This window comes from Hyaena hyaena, unplaced genomic scaffold, assembly GCF_003009895.1.
Source record: "Hyaena hyaena isolate Hyena2069 unplaced genomic scaffold, ASM300989v1 scaffold_289, whole genome shotgun sequence".
Taxonomy (NCBI): Eukaryota; Metazoa; Chordata; class Mammalia; order Carnivora; family Hyaenidae; genus Hyaena; species Hyaena hyaena.
Genome location: NW_024080920.1, coordinates 1548360 through 1570226, shown reverse-complemented (window position 1 = coordinate 1570226; position 21867 = coordinate 1548360). Strand labels below are relative to the sequence as shown.

The 21867-nt window shown below is 40.0% G+C and overlaps 1 long non-coding RNA gene across 1 annotated transcript in view; it reads right to left on the bottom strand.

Annotated features, from left to right (window-relative positions):
- Positions 1 to 3263: 3263 nt before the first annotated feature.
- The window catches only part of LOC120241754, a 64657-nt gene continuing 46053 nt past the window's right edge, over positions 3264 to 21867 (bottom strand). Inside the window, exon 3 of the long non-coding RNA XR_005530944.1 lies at positions 3264 to 3349. This is a non-coding gene — a long non-coding RNA (uncharacterized LOC120241754). The remainder of the gene's footprint in view (positions 3350 to 21867) is intronic.

Below are 21867 nucleotides of genomic sequence, written 5' to 3'. Positions count from 1 at the left end.
CAGCAATATCTGCCTTTTATCTCATCATACCTCCTTCCAGCAGCCAGCTTTTGACTACCTGTGGTAGGTGGTCAGATCAAGAACAAAGATATAAAATTCCCTGAAAACCTGTACTCTCACCTAACCATTCCATACATCCAAAATGGTGTACCTTATCAGGTGCATTCCAAATCATGATATTTTTTGTCACAACCTATACTATTACTGAGTTAACATTTTTCTTTGAATGGATCCACTTAATTGTTTTAATGAAGAGGTGTAAGGTTTATAGAGTTAAAAGCATCCTAGTACCAAAATGAATCCTCTTTCTCCTTGACCTAATCAGAATGGTTGCAAGAGATACTGAAAGATTCTCATGACAACTTTCTCATGATGTGATTTAATGATATTTAAATCCTTGTCCTTTGACCACCTAAGATCACCTAGTAGAATGATGGGGTGGAGATGAGGGGCTCTAAGGAAAACCTATGGACCTCCACTATACCTCTATACACACACACACACACACACACACACACACACCACCTTCTACACACATATCACCAAGGAGGAGCTCTGATTCAAGTGCTCCAAACTGGGCCACAGCAGTCAGTAGAGGTTGGAACTTTGGATGGTTAAAACAAAAAAGTTACATCTAGATGTGAAGCGACCCCTTTTCTAGATCTCTCACAGATTGTTTCCCCTCCTTCCCTTCTCCTCCCACTTCCCAAGACCCACATTTACCCTTGGTCTTCATAAACAAACAAACAAACAAACAAACAAAAACAAAAAAACAAGGAGAACCTAAAGAAGCCATGAGGAGGACACTGAGACCAGACTGATCTAGGCTTTATAAAAAAGGATTCTGTTCCCATTTGTGGTCTTTTTGGATCTTCTCTTACGTACAGTCTTAGAATCCTGTACTGGGGGGAAGGATCCAAGGAGGCCTCACCACGCCTTTACCTCATGTAAGCCTTGAGCTATGGGACAAAGAAGCCTTCCGACCCCAGAAGTGGTTCTTCTCAGTCAGTAGGATCTAGACATCACTGTTTTCCTCTGACACAGTCAACCCTAAACCCTGTTAATGAGTTATAATACTGAGTGGCCCCAACTTGTGTTTTTATTATCCTACCCACTTGATTAAGTTTCATTAAGCTGGAAGAGAAGCAAAATTTGGATAATGCCAGCCAGAATAATTAGTCCCTGAATAATTGTGTTAATTGTACAACCCAATCATGAATAAATAAAAATAATGAAAATTGTATTACTTTCCATAAAGCAGATAATAAACTTGAAACAACAATTATTGTTTTTAATTTTTATATTAAAATTTCCTTTTGAAGCCCCATAACAACTGTGCAAAATATTAATAATTATTATCATTTTTTGGCATTTGTGCCAAGATTTTAATAGCATCTCTAAGAGGTAAATAGATTTCCCCCCATTTTATAGATTAGATAACTGAGGCTAAGGATGTTAAAAGCATGCCCAAGAGAACACAGCTCATAAATTTCAAAGCCAGGATCCAAAAGCCAATGCATTAAACACTTCAATAATATCATCCTAAATCCTAAATTACCTCCCCCCATAAAGATAAGTCATGGGAAGTAGAAAATGGGGTAGTTTAAATGCTACAATCTATAAGAGTAGAGAATACATTTGCCTAAAAAGAAGGCTTTATTTCGAACTTTTACTAACCCAGTAGAAGATTGGAAAGAAAGCTTTTAGGAGAATTCTAATCTTTTGCTACAGAGTCTTACTTTGAAAGAGCCTCCACGAATAAAGGAAAGTGGTTTGGAAAAGAACACAGGCCCTGAGTATCCTTCTTCTTCCCTTTCTTTCTTTCTTTCTTTCTTTCTTTCTTTCTTTCTTTCTTTCTTTCTTTCCTCCCTCCCTCCCTCCCTCCTTTCTCTCTTTCTTTCTTTCTTTCTTTCTTTCTTTTTTTCTTTCTTCCTTTCTTTCTTTCTTTCTTTCTTTCTTTCTTTCTTTCTAAGAAACTAAAATAGCCTGGGTGGTAATGCATCATAACATTCCAACTGGAAAATTTCCAATTTGGATTTGGATTTTTACCAAGTCGGCCTTCACTAAACTTCCCCTCAGCTTGATTAAACTTTAGATAGGCTTCTTCCTGACCTCCCTTTTCTTAAAGGATTTACTTTAGAAAACTTGCAACTGTAAATTCTTTCTCTGAGAAGATGTACATCTTCTCCCAGCCTCTTGCCACTTATCCAACCCAGGAAAGTCTTTCTCATGGATCTGGGAGCCATTCCTTTGAAATGTAATCATCCAGAAAGATAATGCGCCTATCTTCTAGTCTTTGTGGGAGAGTAGGAGTCTAACTTCCTGGAGCACCAACTAGCAAACACCATCACATTGAACCAACCTCCTTTCTAACGCCCTCAGTACTCCTACATTAGCTCACCCCAGAACTAAAACCTCTTCCTCTTTTGTTTCAGCAGAGTTGAGTTCTATCTCTCTCTACTATTGCAGTTGTTTGAATAAGGTCTTCCTTGTCTGTCTAACTCCATCTGGTGCAATTTTCTTTGATACTTTTGATTCACAATAATCTATGGCAACCCATCCTTTCTACATTGGCAATGGCTCTGCACTTGTAATGACCCAGGGACTGCAGGTTCTCTTATAAGATAAGGAGCCAGAAGTGAGTGCTTGGTGGTTATAATAGGTACTATACATTATAGACCCATGTTTTCCACTTCGCTGTGACCAGCCGTTATAGAGACTGTAATGAAAGCATCCCAACATAGGAAAAAGCACTACATTCAGCCTTGATCAGACATCTACCCCACCCCAACCCCATCACTAGGACTTTCTCCTCATTGGAGGTTCACTTGGGTTGATATGCAAACACTTTCTGCACTAAACTCAAATACAACATACCTGGACATGTTTGGGACCCTACTATCTTTAAAACCATGAAACACATACAGATAGCAATCAGCTCACTAAAACAACAACCCTTCGTTTCACAAAATTTCAATCCAACTTGCATTGCCTTCTGTACACTCCAGTGAACATTCTCTACCCCACAAGTCCCACCCCTCCCCATTGAGCTACACTGGTTATCATTTGAGCAGTTGTAACATCAATGTCCTGAATTAGACCCATTTAGATTTAACATGAAAAGGTAAAAGGAAAGAGTTCCAAAGAGTTGTTTTACAAGGCAGCAGGCAAAGGAATTACCAGGTAACTTGATGTGTAGGAAAACACACTAATTAATCCGTTAGAAAATGTGTCAATGGGGCTATCTCACCTTGGCTGGTTAACTCCATTCAAGAGGCTATGTTCACAGTTGTCTCCAAATAGACAATGTCTAGGCATCTTGGTCCCAACAACTCCAACAACCGCTGGCCTGGTCAGAGAAAATTTATGAATTCAAAATACATAAGCGTATGAAGCAGGTTCTAAGTCTAAAGTAAGAAAACATGAAGTTACCACTTGATGTATATCTACTATGCATCAAGTGCTTTGGACTCTCATTTTATTTGCTCATCCTAACAACCTTGAGAGGTAAGCACTATCATCCCCATTTTAAATCACACAGCTAGTAAAGGTTAGCACTAAGATTCAAACTAGTGTCTGTTTAATTCCAAAGTCTGTTCTCTTTCCACTGTAAAATACTACACTTAAGTTGGGTGGCGGGAGGGGGGGAGGGGCAGATTAATAACTTCAATTCTTGTTCCTTTGTTACTAAAAGAAATGCAACCATTGTTTAGCATTCAGAGGATTTGCTTAATGGTTTAGTAGCAAACATCTTAAAGGAAGTATTGAGATAGAAATTGAAGAAGACTGTGCTGATTAGTTAACGTATTTGGTTTAGGTATACAGAATCTGATGTACATGTAGGACATCCAAATGGAAGTGACTCAGGGACACTTGTCAATACTGGTCTATAGCTTAAGAGAGAGATTGAGGGTAAAGGTAATGATTTAAAAGTTTTCATCAGCGAAGACTTGTTTGTAAACCATGGAAATGAGCGAAACTGCCCAAGGACAATGGCAAAAGTGAAAGACAGGAAGATTGAGGACAAAGCCCTGGAGTCAAGAGAGGAGAAGGAATGAGTGAAGAAACCTGGGGAAGGGGCATTCAGAAAGGTGGGAATAAGGAAAAGAGAGTTGTAAGCAGAAAAAGGGGAAAGATGGTGGCAATGGTCAATAGAGTCCCCTGCCTCAACCAGATCAAGTGAAGTGAGAACTAGATAATGCTGCTGGGCAAAGAATAGTTTAAATGGGTTAAGGGGTTCCAGAGAGTTGGAGATGGTAGAAACAGTCCATGGAGATGATGACTCTAAGGAATCCAGAGTTGTAATGATAATGGCTAATATTTACAGAGTGCTTACTAGAACCCAAGCATCATTTATATACAGTACCTCACTTAATCCTGATAGCAACTCCTGGAGGAAAGTACTATTACTGTCTCTATTTGATGGATAAGGAAAATGAGGCACAAGGAAGTAAAGGAACTTGCCCAAATCTAGACCTCAAATCTAGAAGTTAGCAACATCAGGATTTGAATCCAGGCAATTTGATTTCAGACCCCCAACTTTCTAATCCTCAGGCTAAATTTCCTCTCTTTGTAGAAGAAAAAAGACAAGACTAAAGTTAAGCAAGGAGGAGTGCCAAGAGAAGTTTCCTATATGTGTTTGATTTTGGATGGAAAGGTTTTGAATATGTTTTTATACTGAGAAAATGGATTAATGGAGAAAACCTGAAGATCCTAGAAAGGAAAATCAAGGGTACAAGCTCCCATAAGAAGAAGGCAGGATCAGAAGCAATTGCTTATCTATTATTAATTCCTCACGTCCATAGTGAATGCAAAGATGTCAGACTCTGCTTGGTATTAGGGATACAGTGGTGAACTACAGAGATGGTGCTCTCACCCCAGGAAGCTTCCAGCCTAACAGTAGGAAGACAGGTAAAAAACAAGGAAACCCTCAACAATATAAACCATAGTGTGTGTAAAGAAAGAAGCAAATGGGGTGCTGAGGCAGAAAACAACCTCCCATAGATAGCAATATTTGAACTGAAACCTGAAGTTTGGAAAAGACACAGACTTCTGAAGATTTGAGGGTAGAAGTCAAGGTGCAGAGTAAGGGGGCGAACAGAATGAAGTGCCATAAAAGACATAAGCAAATCACCTGGGTGGGTTTTTTTTTCTTTAATATAATTTATTGTCAAATTGGCTAGCATACAGTGTGTACAGTGTGCTTCACCTGGGTGGTCTTTAAAAAATACTGTTGACCAGGAAATCAGGATGTCTGGTCAGACAGAGAAATTACATCATCACATTTACATTTTTAAACAACTAAGAAAACTAAATGGGACAGAGAAAGGAATCAGCTTTATAGGGGTGAAAGGGCAGCTCCTTTTTAAAACAGGAAAGAAATACATTTATAGACAAGTTTAAAGGTGAAAGGGAGAGTTCACATCTAAGGACTTCTATTGCCTCTGAAAAAGGAAACACGTAGGCCCCTGCAGTGATTGATGGGCATGGGGATGGGGCTCAAAGGAGAGATGGGAAGTCAGAAACAGGCAACAATGGGAATTTGGAAAGGAAAGCACCTGGGAAAATAAAAGACCTTAAAGGTAGCACTGGGAGACTCAGAAAATGCTGGAATCCAGCTCTTTCCATGCAGCCATTGTCATTGGACTAGGTTATGTAAGAGTCTCCACTGTGCAGAAGAGAGTGGGAACTGTTAGACTAACAGAGAGATGTGAATTGTACAGCGAGTGCAGAGGAAAAACCAGGTAGTTGAGAATTCTTGATAAGAAACCATTTTAGAGGTTGACCGTGGATCGAAGGCTGTGTCAGAAAGTAAGCCAGGAAAGCTGGTTAGTCTGGAACCATTACACTGGAGCCTTGATGCAGCTGAAGAACAAACAGATTTAGTGAGGGGAGAGAAGAGGGTTGTCCCATGTGGACGCTAATGGGATTTCATAAAAGAAGCAGTTTCAAGCAATGACAAGGTCTGGGCTGTGATTATAAAGCAGCATTGGCAGCATCCAGTTTGCCCATTGCCCTCTTCAAGGAGCCTTGCAAATAGACAAGCTTTTGTTTAAGGACATTATCTGATTCCACATTAAAAGCCACCACTCTACAGCCACCAAGTGTTAGAGCATTATTGTGAAGAGATGCTGGGGAGATGGCTTCAGGTCATATGTTTGATGGTTGGCTGGCTCCTTCCCTATAGCACTTAAACCCTGAATACAGTTACTGACCATATTATCCCAGCAGGTGGAAAAGTTCTATTTAAGAACAATTTCCATTCATTATGTCTTCAAGAAACTAAAATCACTGTCTCAATTCAAAATATCACTGTTGCTGACACCCAGTTCTTACAATCCTGGTTATTTCTCAATCTTGGATGAAATGCCTGTCAAGATCTCAGTTAGCCTGACGCAAGATGAGTGTTCATGGGTGGTTGTTGTTTTTTCCAGTCAACTAGAGGGTTAGCTGTGAGATTCAGCCAGAAACCCAGGGACAGCTTTGGAGAAATGAGGGTGAGAAGTAGGAACTGAAGCTCCAGGCACCAGCTGTGAAAGGCTGAGCAGAGTAGAGTAAAGATCATTGGCTCAGTGGTCAGCTCTGGCATCCAACTCCATCTCCACCTGCCAGCCGAGTGGATGAATCTCACTCTCAGTGTCCTTTTTTGTTCAGTGGGCTAATTATATCCACTTTGCCTGCTTTTTTACAAAGACTAAACAAGATTGAGTATGGAAAGCATTAAGCACCGGGTTTGGTACACAGTAGCATACAATTCATTAAACGGTAGTTGTGAGGAACACCAGGTGGCTCAGTCAGCTAAGTGTCTGACTCTTGATTTCGGCTCAGGTTATGAATTCATGGTTCATAAGACCCAGCACCAAGTTGGGCTTGCACTGACAGCACAGAGCCTGCTTGTGATTCTCTCTCTGCCCCTCCCTGTTGTGTATGCACACACATGCACAAATTCTCTCTCTCTCTCAAAATAAATAAATTTTAAAAATAAAAAAAATAAAAAATAAATGGTATTTGTTGTTGTTATTATTATCACTAAGTTATCAAATTGTATACTTGAGACAATGAATCACTTCCAAGCTATTGCTGAGGGGTTCTAGCTTCTCTGGATAGATCTCTTAAGCAATATATGCAGCAGTATGCCAGTAAACCCATTAGGGACAGGGTGAGGAGGAGAGTAGAGTCCTTATATGGTTACCAATTTTCACGGTATAAATCCATCTACCATGATTAATTTCAAGCTACCAATGTGGCATCACCAAAAGCACATTTGGCTTTCAGGAATCAATATGAGCTGGCTCCTATCCACCACTGAACATTTATCTGAAAATGTCATTCAGGAGTTCTTAATTCATTTGTTAGTACACACACACACACACATACACACACACACGCATGCACACATCAAACACCTATTCTAGGGGCACCTAGGTGGCTTAGTCAGTTAAGAGTCTGGCTCTTGACTTTGGCTCAGGTCATGATCTCATGGTTCATGGGTTTGAACCCCACATCAGGCTCTGTGTTGGCAGTACAGAGGATTCTCTCTCCCTCTCTCTGCCCCTCCCCCACTTGTGCACACACTCTCTCTCTCTCTCTCTCTCTCAAAATAAATAAACTTGGGAAAAAAACACCTACTCTATTATAGGCCAAGCATCTACTGTAGAAAGGGGATTTTTAAAAATGAACAGAGACACAGCTCTTCCTTTCTTGAAGCTTATAGTCTGGGAGGGGAATGGATAATTAAACAGCCATTACAACACTGTGAGGGAGGAACCATGTGGGAAAAGCAGTATGACAAGGAGGGTCAAGGAAGACATCTCACATCAGAGATTTCTCCTAGTCTAAAGAATAAGCAGAAGCCAGGTAAAGTGAGAGCCAGGAATGTGTTGAATAGAGGAAGAGGCACAATGGCCTGGAGGTCTAAGAAAGCTAAAATTAAGAGGAGGTTAGTATGGGTGGGCCTGGCAGAGAGGGTGAGGCAGGGATGGAGAGGCTAACCCCAACCAGGCTATCCTGGGCTTTGTAAACCATGTTAGGAGAGCCAGCACAGAGTTTTAAGGAGAAGAGCAAGATGGTTGGATTTGATTTTCTTTACAATTTCTCTGATACAAAAGTTATGTAATTTATCTATATATACATATATATATACACACACACATATATATACATACATATATATACACACATATATATGAAGAAAATAAAGGTAAAGGTCAGACTAGTTATACTGTGGATAAAGGAAGGTTGGGGAAGGATGAACAAACCAGAGGCAGAGGCTGTTGCTATAATCTCAGCAAGAGATGATGGTACCTGCCCCAGAGTCTTTTCAGGATGGGGAAAGGGGGCAGATCTGAAAGATGGCTGGGAGACAGAGCCACAGAACTTGGTGACTGATAGGAGAGGGATATGAAGGAGAAGGAATCAAGAATGATTTTCAGGTCTCTGACTTGAGCCACAGGTAGATAGGGGTGCCATTCTCTGAAAACCAGAGGAAGAAGAACAGTGCTGGAAGAGAAAATTATGGAGTTCAGTATAGGACATGTTGAGGTGCAGGTGCCTGAGGGAGTGTGATAATCCCCCTGGAGTTCAGGAAAGAAATCTGAGCTAGTGACTAAACCGTCAGAGGCTCTAGCATATAGGTCACAGCATAAGCCAGGGGGAGTAGTTGAGATCATCCATGGAGGTGTGTAGAGTTAGAAAAGAAGGAGGCTTAGAACTCTGAGAGTCATCAATATCAAGCTCCCAGAAGAAGAAATACCAAAGGAACCTGAGAATGAGCAATCAGAGAAGTCAATGGAAAACTAGGTAAATGAAGAAGGAAGAATTAATCAACAAAATCGATGCTACTGAAAGATCAAGACAAGGAGCCCTGGGAAATATCTGTGGCAATCCCTGATGACCTTGGCAAAATTCATATCAGAGGTGTGATAGGGATGAATGCCAAACTGCAGGGGCCAATAGAGGAAGGATGTGGAGGTAGCAAGTGTACACAATCCTTCAAGAAGATTGATGGTAAAGGGTGCCAAAGAGCTTGGACCAGAGCTGGATAGGAAAGTGGGGTTGATGGAGGGTTGTTTACTTTGTTTTAAGTTTAGAGAGACATGAGCATGTTTAAATGCTGGTAGGGAGAAGCCATCAGAGAGAGGAGGCCAAGAGAGGAAGAAAAATGTCATAATGTGGGCCAGACCATGCCTGAAATGGATCACAGACTTCCACTCATCTCCAGGGTAGGAACTAAACCCTAAGGGTCTCAGAGCATGCCAGAGTTCACCATCCCAGTGAAGAGGAAAGGGAAGAGAAGGAAAGGGATGTGGGGCATTAAGAAAAATGTGTAAATTCCACAAGTGGGGCCATACCAATTTATGAGTTCCTAGTCCCAAGCCTCAGTTCTAGTCAAAGCACCACCACTTAGAGGAAATGTGATTAAAACTTATTTTAAGTTATTCTATGAAACAAGCTTTTGGTTTTTGACCAAAATAAATCTTTAGATCCTTTAAATACTTAGAAAAGGAGTCCAAGCTGGCAGCCTGTAAGTCTAATCCAGCTGGCAGACAAATATTTTGCCTGAATAGTGTAACAAAATTCAAGAAATTTCACATAAAAATCCAGACTCCTGAATTCTCTTAAAAACTTGAAATGTGGAAATTCTAGGACCACATGGCATCCATCAGATGACCTAAGTGGTGGCTGCCGCATCGAAAAGGGGCAAACGTTCCTCAGGCTGTCCAAGTCTCAGCTGTCCTCTTTGCTTTCCCGCCCAGCCCATAGAGGACACTTCCCCTCTGGCACCAAGTTGGGTTAGATGGCTCTGTCGTCTGTTTCAGCTCTGCTTTATCTGGGGGCACCTTCTATGTGCAGGGCGGAGAGCTAAGGCACTGGGGATACAATAGCAACTGCGACACTGTCCCTGCTCATGGAGTATGGGAGCTGGAAGACTGGCGGACCCTTAATCTCAACAATACGAGGCTGCTGGCACTCTTTGACAGTACAGATTTAACTTTGCATTTAGAAAATATTCCAGCTGTCTGCTCATCCCACACACCCACTGATGAACAAAAGCACATTCAGGACGGATGCTCAACTAGCTATAGAAATTTTGACATGAATTTCCTGGAGTTGACATTGTATTGCAGTGCACTGCTTTACGACTGAGGCCAGACCATTGACTGAAGAGGGCAGGGGAGAATAGTTTAGTGTAATACCAGAGAATGTAAAAGAGCCCTGGAATGTTTTTGGCAATGGCAGTCTCACTGTATTCCTTCCTTTTCCTTTACAAGCTGAAGTCATTTCCAATATTGTGCCAATATCTGACCTTGTCGTTGCCAGACTCAACTGAAGAGAGATTAAAGCAACAGAACAGGTATGACCCATAGGACTCAGAAGATTTATTTGTTTCGCTAAAACTCTTGCAGCTGATCTTTTGGCCAATGTAAGCGTGTCTGCCTGCCTGTGTCCCTTGAGGGTACTATTTTAAGGAGAAGGTGCTCCTTGGAACAGAAGGGCTTTTTCATTATTGAGCTCTCCCCTATTCCTGTTGCAGAGAATGGGGAAAATAAATTTGATAAAGTTTTAATGTAGACTGAAAAAAGCATTTCACACATTAGATTTTTACTTTTTGCAGGAGAATTAATTTTCATTGAATAAAAAAACAAAGATGAAAATAGCTGAAGCCCCAAGGAATTTCATACAATAAGACTAAACTAGAATATTCCTGTTTTGAGAACTCGTACTAATCAAAGATTCTGAAGAGGAGTGTAGTAAAGGTATGAGAGGTAAGTTGTTCTAAGTTTTGGGCTGAAACAACTATAGGATTTAGAAAGAAGATCCCACAGGCTGCTCTGCTGACCCAGTGGATCCTCCCTCCATCTCTCCCTTCCAAATCAAGACAGGAGCATATCTCAGTGTATTATGGATCGTGAACTTTGTGTTTGCCTGGGACAGATCTGGATTTGAATCCCAGCTCTGCCCCTTACTGGCTGGGTAACCTTGTGTATATTTTTACTTATATGTGTCTAGGCTTCAGTTTCCTCATTTATCAAATAAGGATATTGATACACATTTCAGAGGGTTGTGGTGACAATGGAATGAGAAGCCTTGCGAAAAATGGCTTGTCCATAGCAAGCATTCAGTAAGGGGCTCTAAGAAACAGACTGAACTCTTCTCAGTGTATGGTCAAATAATATTGGGAACCTCTTTATGATATCAGTAATCAAAATTTGACATTTGAATTCTGTTATTCTTAGGCCTGATTTTCAAATTACCCAGGAGCCCATTATGTAAATCTAAAGAACCACTACAAAGGGCAAACAGGGTTGGGGAGGTGGGGACACATAGACTAGGAGACAAAGAAGCTGAAAAACAGGTGTGGTATTGTTTATACCATTTTGCATGCTTGGAGATTTTTACAGCTTTATTAAGGTATGATTTATATACACTAAAACTCACCCATTTTCAAGTACATAGTTTAATGAATTTGGGTGATGTATATAATAATGTGATCATGTAACTACTAAACCAAGATATACAATAGTTCTAGCATCCTACAAATTTCCTTTTGCTCCTTCATAGTCAATCCCCTCTTCTTCCAGGGCCCCAGGCAACAACTCATCTGCTGTCATGATTGTTTTGTGTTTTCTAGAATGTCATACAAACAAAACCAAACAGTACATAGCATTTGACCTTTATGCTTAGTATTTTTTTAATTCACCCAGGTTATTGCATGTATTAATATTTTATTCCTTTTTAATGCTGAGTAATAATTCATAGTATGGATATAACACAATTTACTTATTCATTCACCAGTTGATGGATATTTGAGTTGTTTCCAGTCGGAGCTATTAGAAATAACTCTGTTGTTAACACTTGCAGACAAACCTTTGTATCCTTTAAATTTTGTCCCAAATGCATGTATTCCCATCTTCAAATTAGGGTTGGGGAAGAATTGCCTTTCTGAATAACTGGAACCCAGAATAAATGAATATAATTGCAGTTTGAATGACCATGAATTATATAACTTCTCTCCACATGCAATACTCAATTGTCTTTTTCTGTACTTTCTAATGTACTATATATATAAATATACAAGAGCTATTTGGCTTCCTCTAAGCAGTACATCTTGTTGATTTCCCCAGCAGACAAGATCAATCACATCACTAGGATGATATAAAATGCTTCACTGTAGCCTTAAGGATGTCTGATTTTCTTTGAAAAAATAATCTTTTAGAGCTACAGGCAACAACACAAAGGGAATGGAAATACATGCATTGGAACAATAGAATATATAAATTCAAATACAGCTAAAACTAATCTAGGGAGATAAAAGTCAGATGAGTGGTTACTGCTAGCAGGGGTCAGAGGTATCAACAGAAAAAGGGAGGCAGAGGTGAGGGAGGAATATGATCAAGTGTTAGAGTGCTACAACTGTTCTTTCTTCATCTGGGAGCTGGTTCCATGAATGTATGCATAAATAAAAATTCATCAAACTATGTAATTAACATTAGCACACTTTCCTATATGTATGTTTACCTCAATTTAAAAAAAAGTAAAAAATGGGGTGCCTGAGTGGCTCAGTTGGTTAATCATCCAACTCTTGATTTTGGCTCAGGTCATGGTCTCATGGTTTGTGAGATCAAGCCCTGCATCGGGCTTTGCGCTGACAGCGTGGAGCCTGTTTGGGGTTCTCTCTCTCTCTCTCTCTCTCTCTCTCTCTCTCTCTCTCTCCCACTACCCTGCTCACTCACTCTCTCTCTCAAAACAAACAAACATTTTTTAAAAAGTAAAAAGCAAATAATAATAATCTTTCAACCTTGGGTCAGATGAGGTTAGATGTATGACTGCCTGGCATTATACCTGGTACATAATAAATGGTGCTTAATATATGTTTATCTTCTCTTTCCCTTGCTTCTATTTCCAAGGGAAGTGTTTGGCAGAATGTTAACATTACAATCATGGAGCTTAAATATTAATTTTTTCCCCTGAATAGATGAGTCATTTTCTCCTCCTGAAAACTGTTACAAAATGGGGTATGGGAAGAAGTACAGGGTAGGCTCTTCAACCTCCTATCTTTCCTTACCTGAGTGGATCCCAGGACACATTTTTAGTGGACATTGGGTTTTTGTGGAAACTCAAAGGTTTTGCACATAACAACATGGTCTAGGGCTATGCTTACTATTTCCCCAGTGTGGAGGATCCCAGTGGGCTTGGGCACCACAGATACCACCATCTCTGAAAACACATGAAATAATGACAAACTTGAGTTAACTAAAGCAGACTGAGTTTCTAAGGTTACTTGTAGAGGCTTGCCATCCCAAACCTCTACCTGGACCTTCCTTGTAGCTTGGAAAGTTCGTGTGGGGCACAAGGTCCAGAAAAACTGCTAGGAATGGGTCTTTAAGAGCAAAAGTCACTAAGCTTATGTGGTCTGGACATGAACTGATCCAATAAATATTTCTGGTCCACAATGTGAATAGATTGCCTCTTGGCAACTGTTGGTCAATGCTTCTTTTGTTCAAGTAGCATTGCTTTCTTTGCTCTCTGAAACAGCCTTATCCTCTCATACTCAGTTTCACAACAAACAAGAGAAAGTGGGGTCAACCAGCCATGGATGAGTCAATTTCTTTTTTTTTTAATGTTTTACTTATTTCTGAGAGAGAGAGAGAGAGCATGAGCAGGGAAGGATCAGAGAAAGAGGGAGACACAGAATCTGAAACAGGCTCCAGGCTCTGAGTTGTCAGCACAGAGCCGAATGTGGGGCTCGAACCCATGAACCGTGAGATCATGACCTGAGCCAAAGCCAGATGCTTAACCAACTGAGCCACCCAGGCGCCCTGAGTCAATTTCTTCTATCTGCCTTTCACACCAAGAAGAGGAACTCAGCACAAGAGCTACTGAGGGACACAAGAAATAATGAAATGATGTATCAAACATTAATTCTTAGACTTCCACAAGACCATTTATACCATCAGAAGAGTACTTATGCAATAGCAGCCCAGTAGCTTGGAAGAGTCAGTGGAGCTTCCAAAGATATAGAAAATTCATAAAGATCAAGTTCTAGGCTCAATGTGAATAAAGTAGATTTCCTGGATCAAAGATGAATGACCTCTCTTGAAAAAGCTGATCTTCTTTAGAGAAATGTGACAAAATCTCAGAAGCTTGAAATAGTATAATCTGTAAGTGGATCCCCATTCTGGGGGGATAAGAGATTCCTCCAAGAGATGAGGATGGAGAAGTTGAAGGAGAGAAGGTTGATAAAGAAGGGTCAGTAGGATCAGAACATGGTGGAATCATAATGGGCATTGATATAATAAAGAATGACAACTTAGACATTGACATTTAATGTATGATTGTTCTGCTCTGTTGGAGAGAATAGCTGATTGTTCAGAATTTTAATTTAAGAGGTGATGCTAAACGATGTTTTTAACCTTGTCTAATATTATTGTTTGAGTGGGTAAGGAGACACTCTCAGCTCAACACACCCACTTTATTTCTGCCTGGATGTTGAAGGTGTTGTTTCCAGATACCACTCAGTAGACACACACATACACACACACATATGGTTGTCATGACAATTGAGGCATGGTCTAAACAAAACCACATCGAGACCATATCTGAATGAAGCCAGTAATTCAGACATTTTGGTAAAGCCTTTTTGTTTTGATAGGAGTGAGAGAATTTGTTTGTCTACCCAGCAACAACAATAACAACATCATCAAAGGCCAAAAAAAACCCCTCTCCATCTGTCTACCTAGCAGACAGTGGTCCTGCCTAACTAAGTACTAATCCTAGGATTTGGGGATTAATTAATTAATTAATTTAGAATTAATTTAATTTAAATTAAAGCATTGGCATTTAAGGTATCAATTATTTTTCAAAAGGGCTCTCTGAATGAGGATTGTCCATCTCTTCTAGGTCCTTACTCACCAGGAGTCATAAGGACTAAACCACAGTAAAAATAATTGCCAAACCAGTCTAGCACAAAGTTCTGGTTTCCAGGAAACATTTTTGGTCATTTTGTTTTGGAGGAAACATTAAGATCCATAATTGTCAGTCTACCACTTGTTTTTTCCCTTGCAAACATTCTGAAGCTCAGTTTGAATTTGATTATCTTAGAATCTAATGACTCACTTAGGTATCAACATACCTAAATTAGAGCCCAAGTAATCACAGTGAGAAACAGCTAATAATGGTGCCTAATTTTCATTGAAGGCCTTAGATACTAGGAAAATTATCATTATTAACAAGCAATTACTTTATGGTGGACACTTGGGCTCAGGGAAGTCTATAAATATAAGCCAGACTACAAGGCCACACAAGACAAATAACCAACTAGTTAGACAAGTGGGTGATTAGGAGATTTGGGGGCAAAGTTTCAGGGGGCAAGTAAGATTTGAGCTGAGCCTCATAAAAAGTATAACATTTAATCATATTGGAAGTAAAGGAAGTAAAAAACCTGCAGGAAAGCCTGGGATGGTTTGGGTGTTACCTTGTTCGGCCAACCATGTCCTACAGAAGAGCAATGGGAAAGGCTGTGTAGTGAAGAACTAACTTTACCCAAAGAGAGGTCTGGCCTTTGCCCTCGGCTACTAGGAGTTGACCTTTAGGCCTCTGGAATGTCTTGTCTAATAGGTAGGTCTTTGTTGTTTGGGAGCTTTGGCCACTGACAGTCTAATAATATGCTTTGTGATAGGGTCCCTCAGGGCATGCACTATGTTATGACTTCCATTGGAAATGATGACTAAAAGTATTAGCCAACCTCTAGGAGTACTTGGATACTGAAGGTTAGGCACACAAGCAGTATGTGATAGAGCCCCAATAAAACCTCTGGACACCAAAGGTTCAAGTGAGCTGCCCTATCTGGCAATAATTTGTGTATATTATCACTTATGGTTACTGGAGGAGATGCTGCTGGGAGAGAATGCAGAAAGCTCTGCCTTTGGACCCCTCTTGGACTCTACTCTATGTGTCTCTTCCTTGGCTGATTTTAAGTTGTATCTTTTTGCTGTAATAAAACTATAACAGTAAGTATACCATTCCTGAGTTCTGTAGTCATCCTAGCAAATTATCAAAACTGAGGGTTATTATGGGAACCCTCAAATACGTAGCCAGCTAGTCTGAGGTACAGGTGGTCCTTGCACCACCAAACTTGTGGCTGATGTCTGAAGTAAGGACAGTCTTGTGGGAATTATGCCCTCAAACTGTACAGTTGGTGAAACTCAGGGCAAAGGTTGAAGAATTAAGTTATGTGTGGTATTGCCTACAAGCCTGCAGTTTTGACACAGTGCTGTAGGCAATTAAGTTCTTGAACAAGAGAACATGATAAGCAAAGTATAGTTTCATCTCACAGTAATGCAGAAGACAGAGGCAAAGAGACTAGTGAGGGGACTCTTTCTTGTTCAGATGTAGGAAGATGAAGTTCTGGACCAGGGAAGAAGCTAAGAAAGGGAAATGGAATAATAATACTTATTGAGAGCATATGCTGCACCAAGCATCATGAGTATGCCATACACGTTTGGGGTTTTTTTGGTGGTTTTTTTTTGTTTTGTTTTGTTTTGTGTGTGTGTGTGTGTGTGTGTGTGTGTGTGTGTGTGTGTTTTGAATAAGAGAGAACACAAGTGGTGGAGGGGCAGGGGGAAGGGAGAAAAAGAATCTTAAGCAGGCTCCATGCCCAGTGTGAAACTCAGCACAGGGCTTGATCTCATGACCATGAGATCATGACCCAAGCTGAAATCAAAGATGGATGCTAAACAGACTGAGCCACCCAAGTGCCTGCATTTTTTCTCTTAATATTCATGGGCCCTGCTTTATTTTCATTTGGTCACACACACTTTAAAACACACTCACAATACCCAAACATCCAGAATTAGAAGGACATGAAACTAAGGGTTTACAGGTTGAAAGAATATCCTGGGCTTCAGAACAAAACAATACCAATCAACTATTGAATAATCCTTTGATGAACACACAAAGATGTTTTGTTTTCAATGGAAAAGATTTAAGAACAAGAGTCAAGCTTCTTGAGCTCCCTGAGGCAGGGCCTGACTTCTTTACATATGCTTTTAATCCTAAAAACCATCTTGTAAGGTAGACACAATATTATTTCTATTTTTCAGTTGAAAACACTGATGCACAGATAGATTAATTAATTTGCCCCAAATCACCCAGCTGGCAAGTTGCAGAGCTGAGATTTAAAACCAGCTCAAATCTGACTGCAGTGCCTGACTCATAACCATTCTATCAAATGAGCTCTCCCTCATGTAAGACATTCTGTTAAAAGGATCAATAGTATTTGCTGGCCAACTGTATATAAGAGAAAAAAAGTAATGAAAAATACAGGGTGACTTCTGAGTTTAGCACATTGATAAGTGGAAAGGCCCCTACAGTCCAATTCTTCTATTTCATCATGAGCCAAAAGGACATGAAAAGATCTAGGTCATGGTCCCAAATGCACTACTAAGAAGAGGACCTTGGCTAAAGTCACTTAATTTTCCTAGGTCTCCAGTTCTTCAGTTGGAGTAAACCCCTAAAATCTCTTCCAGCCACGAGAAGAAGCATAGCGAATGGCCAGCAGCATGAGCTCTAGAATGAAGCAGATTTGGGTCCTGGCTTTTGCTAGCTATGTGAGCTTGGGCAAGTAACTGAGCCTCAGCATTCTCGTCTGGGAAATGGGGATTATAATACATAGGTTATAGGGGTGTTGTGAGGATATTTACTATAATAAAATAATCCATGTGGGAGCACCTGGGTGGCTCAGGCAGTTAAGCTTCTGACTCTGGCTCAGGTCATGATCTTGCAGTTCATGAGTTCGAGCCCCACATCGGGCTCTGTGCTGACAGCTCAGAGTCTGGAGCCTGCTTCAAATTCTGAGTCTCCCTCTCTCTCTGCCCCTTCCCTGCTCAAACTGTCTTTCTCTCTCTCTCTCTCTCTCAAAAATAAGTAATGAACACTTAAAAAATAATAAAATTTAAAAGATAACAAAATAAAATAATCCCTGTGAAGCCCTTAGCATAATGCCTGGCATATGGCTAAGCATTAGATACATGGTTTTACTGTTAGTATTCCAGCTCTAACATTTTGTGAGATAATGCAGAATTTGTTAGCCCCAATACCACCATTCCAAATAATCCCATTGGCCAAACTCAAGGGTAAATGGCAATCCTTATTCATTTGTCAATCCTTATTAATTTGTCAATCCTTATTAATAAATATATGAGGGAAACTAATATTTTTAAGCTACCCTTATGTAGATGTATATTCTGTATTCTACTGTATGGCATTCACTGCTGTCTGGTGCTGCGGTAATACATATGATAAGCATACAAGTTCACACTGACACATAAGCAAAGAGAAAATATTGTAGGATGAAGATTCAGTATCACATCAGACCTTGATCAACACACAGATGAATCAGCACTTCTCTAAAGCAGAACAGAGCAGAACTAAATACTTAACCCATTTTTTATCAACTCCAAGCAAAACTGACTTCAAATTCAGCCAAAAGATTATTTCTACTTTCTCTTTTTTTCTTGAGTAGTGCCCATCAGAGATAGTATTTTGACCTCACTCACATTTCTGTATAATGAGCTTGCCCTTGGTGAATGAAGGAAAATCCTTTAAATATAGAGATTATTGAAAATCGGCATCCCTGCTTACTAAGTATCTAGTGCCCCATATTTACCCATTAATAGAACTGTCAAATATCCTCATCATTCACTGGGAGTATGTTTGGGTCTAAACACTTGTTCATTGATTCTGAATTAGATTCACAGGGAAGAGAAGCCCAACCAGAGATAAAATTAAATGCAAAGCCAATATGATTTAATGGCATAGCCTTGTATGAAAAGTTTTAATTCCATAATGCAGTGTTTAACAGTAATGAAAAAAAACCCACAAGCAATTGTATGAGCATAATAGTTTCATCAACATTAACTTCATAATGCAGTATTTTTTCAGTAATGAGTGGAAATAAAAAGAATTGTGTGAGTCACAATGAAGCACACAGTGAACTGCATGAGCGTTAGGTCAAGTAATGACGGTAAAATGGGAGAAACATCATTCTTTGTGCAATGGGGTTACTGATCTCAGTCTTTCTATTTGTCTCTAGACTATAAGTTCCCTGAGGATGGAAATCCTGTCTTCATGTTCAGCCTTATAACCTCCAGAGCTTCAGTTTTAACATCGTGCCTGGCATATATTGGATTCTCAACAATTATGAACTGAATAGATGAATTGTAAATATTTTTTAATTATAAACATTTTAATCTATTTTCAGTTTGCCTGATGGTGAATAAAACATGTCATTGTTCTTGTTTCAATTTATATAATAAAATTGAAATTAGAAATAGTAATAATTATTGCTATCACCTTAATTATTATTCCATGTTTGCTACCCCCTCTTTCAAGATTCTCCTCCTTCTCTCACTAGCTAAGGGGAAAGGGGAAATACCAATGTGAACAAATGGGGGATTAGAGGTCACTGGGCTAGGTGCCTGAGAGTCTGACCCCCAAAATAAAAGTATAAAACCAGTTTGTTTCCATTATTATTGAATAAAGATGGTTCTCAAACCAAATCAATGGACATTTTCTAGGTGTCCACAATTAAAAAGTGAAAGGCACAATGGAGGTTAGTAAGAAGATTTGCTTTCTAGGAGATTATGACTTAGGAAAGTTAGAATTTTTATATAAACTATTCACTTCCATTAACTCCTAGCTTTGTTCCACTGCAATTTAATATCATTCTATGTCTAAGAGACTGCTCACTCATCAATAACTAGTCACACACAACTCTGTCTCCACTTTATAGACATCATAATGATCTATAATTTTGTCAAAGGTAGTGTGCAGCTTATTCAGGAACAAGTGTATCCACTTGTCCAGTGGAGCCTGTCCACTCCCTTATACTGAGGGCTGCTGCTGGAAAGCTGAGTGAAGCCCACCATGCCACAGAAAGGAGCAATGAGGTAGAAAAAAGTTAAATCAGGCAAAATAATTGGCAAGACCTGATTAAGCAGTGGTACCTCCTTATTCAGCACAATTTTGTGAAGCTCTCCGAACTCTAAGCCAGGGAAACTGGAAAGTGTGGAGCAGCTAATTTCTTGAGAAAATATTCTTAGTTGTTTGTGATATGTCTGGTTGGTTTTTTGTTTTGGTTTGGTTTGGGGGTGATTTTTGCTTTTGTTTTTGTGTGTGTGTGTGTTGCTAGACTTTGCTTCAGACCGTGTTGGAATATTCAAAGCTAGGGCAGCTTGTTTGATTGGAACACCATCCCCTAACATCTGGATTCTCCCTGTTTCTGTAGATCAGGTGAGTGGGTTTACATAACAAGAGATTAACAAGGATTGAGAAGGCTGTGTGAAACTCATTTAGCGAAGTCCCAGGCCAAGGTTAATTTGTTTGCCAGTTACCCTGATTCCTATATGTACTCTAGCTAGATCTTTTATTTCTTGGATGTCAGGAATGTTTTCATTTCTTCAGATAGATTACTTTGAGTTTATACTACATTCTTTGCTAGAAAGAGGCTTTCTGTCTCTGCCTCCCACTCCCCACTCCAGGAGAGCATCTTCAGCAGTGACTCTAAGCCTTTCTAAAATCTCTGCTCACTTTCTCCATCTGTAAAACGGGGAGGATCCCTTGACCACCAGTTGGGAAATGACTGCTGTGACTGCCTGCAGCAAACTGCTCTTGTGCAAAATGTTTAGAATGCTTCAACCTTAAAATTTACAACTTTGACTTAAGGGTTTTTCATTGAACTTTCAAAACTTGACCCCAGGCAAGATGACCTCAGTTCTGCCTCATTGCTGATGTGGCCACTGTATCCTTCGTTATGGAAGGAAAGAACTATATGGCCTAATTACTTCAGATTTTAAAACACATTCCCTAAGATGAAGAAGTATATCTTTTTAAAGCAATTTCCTGCTGTTTTTGCTAAACTGGATGCCTTTTAGCTCTAAGAAACTGATTTAAGTTAAAAAAAGAAAAGCAGTGGGGGTGGAGGGAATTAACCAAATCACAGCAATATACCGTATTAACAGCATGCTTTAGTGCTAAGCCACTGCCACTTTACTCAAACGCCTGCATTTTCTTCTTTTGCGGATATGAATTGCTCTCCACCTACCAACAGTCACGCACAAATTGTATAATACTGTACATTGCTCTATCTCTCTGCTTTTGAGTTGAAATCCTAACTCCAGGTATGTTAATTTACCTGAAGAAGATGGACGCACTCGGGTTACTCTGAGTCTGGCAAGGCTGGCCTTGTCGTAAGTCATCAGCAACTTGTTCTGGTAACATGCCTGTTTTCCGCTATAAATTATAGCAGTTAATTATCCTCAATGAAAAGGATACACAGGAACCAGTCTTCATGTCTGTAGCATCATTTGTCACCAATCACACCCTCTTTTGTTCTGTGCTCCATACGCTGAGTAGGGCATTGTTTGTGAAGGATTTACACCAAGCCAGTCACACTGCCTAACCCAGACACCGCTGGAGCCCATGTGGAGATGGAGTCATAGCTGCTATCAGGGACAGAGAAACCAGGAGAGTTCATTGGAGGAAAGGAAGTTCTGCCTGTAATCTCATTCACACTCAGCTTTACTCAATTGGTCATTGAGATTGATGCCTCCACTGACTGGAGACACTAGAATGGGATCCGGGACGTGGCAAGGTGAGTTAAGCAGGCCCAGCTGCTACCTTGCAGGGATTTGCAATTTAGCCGGTATAAGCAGCGAGTATTGTTAGAGAGCTCTAGGACTTTGAACTTTGTTGGTATAGGGGATGGGGGTGTTCAGGAAGAGCAGGCTATTACCTTCTTCATAAGGAGTTTGGTAGCATATGGACAGTTTACCCTGACTCCTCTAGTTTGGGGGATTAAAAAATCTA